At 38.6% G+C, this 3300-nt stretch overlaps 1 pseudogene; it reads left to right on the top strand.

The window, feature by feature from the left end:
- Positions 1-2651: 2651 nt before the first annotated feature.
- LOC134185140 (5S ribosomal RNA) lies at positions 2652-2770 on the top strand (annotated as a pseudogene).
- The last annotated feature ends 530 nt before the right edge of the window (positions 2771-3300 follow it).

Below are 3300 nucleotides of genomic sequence, written 5' to 3'. Positions count from 1 at the left end.
GTCTCGTTATCGTCGGGGTGCAGCCTGAGAATGCACGATGATGGTAGTGTGGATGCACGCGGTGGTAGTGAGCTTGAAGGTATACGACTTTTCTGTTTGCTTTTTCAGAGACAGTAGGATACATGTACTTGTACATTCAGACCCTGTTATTCCGACCCACTGGCTTCTGTCAGAGTAACACAACAAATGCACAGTGACCGATGTAAATTGGTTTATGTGTGTACCTTCATCAGAAAGTGAGAGTGCTGGATTACTAGTTGTCAGAATAACGAAGTCTGACTGTATGTACTGTTGGTATTAATGTCTGTAAATGCAATCTAATTTTTTCGACACTATACGTAAATGGCTAGAAGCTACAGTCTTGTGACTTGTACCAAATGTTGATTACTTGAGTATTCTTAAATGATTAATTAACGCACTTTGCAATAAAAGATGTAGACTGACAGACTTGTGACATAGCTTATTAAATTTTGTATAGTGACTTGTATTTGTTCGAGCAATTGATTGCATTAATTGATGAACAGAAAGCAAAAGGAATGTACTGGCATGAATTTTTCTATTTTTATTTTATTACTTTGATTGTGTGCCACTTGGAATTAAATACATGCAATAGATCATCTATTTTATTAATGAAGAAATGGGAATGACAAATAGAGTCTTGTTGGATGACGCACTGCTGTTACTTTTATTTCTAATTGTCGACTGACTGTGTGATCACTTTATGCCTTACAATATCATTGACGGTTTCTTGGCATGGCAATAACAGGTCACGTGACTAATAATCGATTCTATGAACATACATCATCACAACTGAAGCATTCTTTTATTACATAGTGTAGTATATATAAGCTGAGCGACTGTGCTGTCTTTAGCTCTATTTATGGTCATTGGTCGAGACGATTCCGGTGTATTTGCTCTTCAAAACTACGAATTTCCTCAGCACTGGCTGGCAATAAAGGATGGCATTGTAATTAACACACGTAAGTTTAGCTACATAATTATTTACTTGGACTTGTAATCAGAGTCATTGGCTGTATGTGATACGGTAGGCTAACGATGAAAGGTGTTGTGATTTTAAAGTACGTGAAGCTGCCGGTTTTCATGTAACATTGCAGTCATTTATATATCCGGGTCTCATCATCTCGGTTTTCCCAAATTGGAGATGTGAGACCAGCGAGAGGAGGTCGTGATTCTCTCTTTATAGCAGCAACAGTATTTGTGTGATCTTTAACATTTCAAGAGTTAAAGTTGCATGAAAGCATTGCACCCAGTCAGAGACTCGATCTTTGAGTGCCTTTCGGACAAAGCAGCTTTTAGAGAACAAGAGTTCATGACGCTACTATACTAAACTACATAATCAAGGCAGGAAAGCTTGAGTTGATATCTTTTTTTGCCATGTACATAGCATTAAATCAACAACAAATGAAAATGTGAAGTTGATGATAATAGTCTATTACCTCACCTTTAACGGCAGGTTTCTTGTTAGTATGTGCTTTAGAATAATGTGGTTAATGAATAAGATGGAGTCCATGGAATTCCGTAGATCACTGATAGCCATATTTCTGATGCTGATCTGGTTGCTTCTTCCATAGATATTTTCCAGTTGGCAACAGCTCTCATGCATCAGTTACACATGCTGTAAACATTCATCGAAACTGTTACTATGATCAATGATGTCTGCAATCTTACAGGAATTCTATCCGTGGCTTAATTCTGCTCTATTTCCTGCCCACACTGTACAAAGCCATGCATAAAACCAGACTTTCTAATACTAACAGAACAAAAGTCTAATCAGCAGCAAGGATTAGATTATAATGAGCGTACGCATAGCTATTTGTTCACTACTTAAGCTCTAATAGTAATTTGCTAGCGATTGAAGCGAGCGAGTTTTGTCCAATGTCAAAAGGGTAAACTGAGTATCCGCCCGTACGTGCGTGCAAGTCCGTCCGTACATATGTCCGTTTTCAACCACCCCTACCCACTGGGGAATGGTTTATGAGTTCATAAATTCGAATTATTCTTTGCTAGTTTTGAAGAAATTGCCAACATAAAATAGTTACGTCACGTGACGTCATCACTTAAGATGTTTCTATGGAAACTATGCTCACTTAATTGAGTGACTGCGTTGCACCACCCCTACATACAGGGGACAGCTGTTACAAATTGATCATTTTCAATAAATTTTTGTCTTCCTCGATGTGTTAAAAAATGGATACTTCACGTTATGTGATGGCACTCTGAGATTATTGCCATGGCAACAATATTGAATTAGGCGTAAGCATCGTTTCACCTTATCTAGGGTCTGAATTGTTGTAACTGTTTTTGTGACAGTTTAGTAGTGCGTCAAAGGGTACACTGAGTGTTCGTCCGTGCTCGCTTGCACAGCTGGGAACGAACTGAGCACCCATTTATGATTACTATTCTAAACTTTAGCTGTGGATCTTGACTATCAAGCCACAAATGAGACAGTGTAAGCTAGTCTTTCTAGACCAGCTCTGTGGGTCGATTTGTAGATGATTATCATACTGATGCTCATGTGCAATGGTCTTTTCATTCTTTTAATTAGATCACAACATGAAATCCATAGAATTGAAGTTTCTTCAAACTCTGCTTTGAATACTATAAGTAGTCTACACTTTGTTATCTTCATTGCCTACGACCATACCACTCTCAATATACCGGTTCTCGTCTAATCACCGAAGTCAAGCGAAGTCGGGCCGGGTCAGTACTAAGATGGGAGACCGCCTGGGAACACCCGGTGTTGTTGGCCTTTGCTTTTAATTTTTGTTTATTCATCTAGCCATTCCTAAGCATATATATATATATATATATATATATGTCTATATATATATAACCTATGGCAGGCCAACCTTTGCAATATTCGATTTTTTGCACAATTTCCTAGGAAACGAGTTGTTGACTTGAAGTACGGGACACGTGTACGATAACGTCTTCCATTTAGTCCAGTCTTACTAATACGTTTCTATTTTAGCAAAAGTAAAATTTAGCAATTTTAGTTGTCATGTAGACTGCAGTTGCATGTAGTTTCTGTCTTTCCCGCATGCCGAGGTCTGGCATCCATAAATTATCCGGGAATTCGACGGTGAGTCGCCTAGCAAACAGAGAAAGTGTTGAAGATGGATTCGGTCCAGTTGCAGTTACATGCACTGGTTCGTTTTGTTCTGCAACAGAATTATATCAGAGCTTAATCAATTTAGTGTTCTTCAAGGTTCTTGGCCTAGACAGAAGGGCGTCGATCGACATTCTCACTAAAATGACGCTGTCGTGTCACAAAAGTCA

This window comes from Corticium candelabrum, chromosome 9, assembly GCF_963422355.1.
Source record: "Corticium candelabrum chromosome 9, ooCorCand1.1, whole genome shotgun sequence".
NCBI lineage: Eukaryota > Metazoa > Porifera > Homoscleromorpha > Homosclerophorida > Plakinidae > Corticium > Corticium candelabrum.
This window is presented reverse-complemented; position numbering and strand designations above follow the sequence as displayed.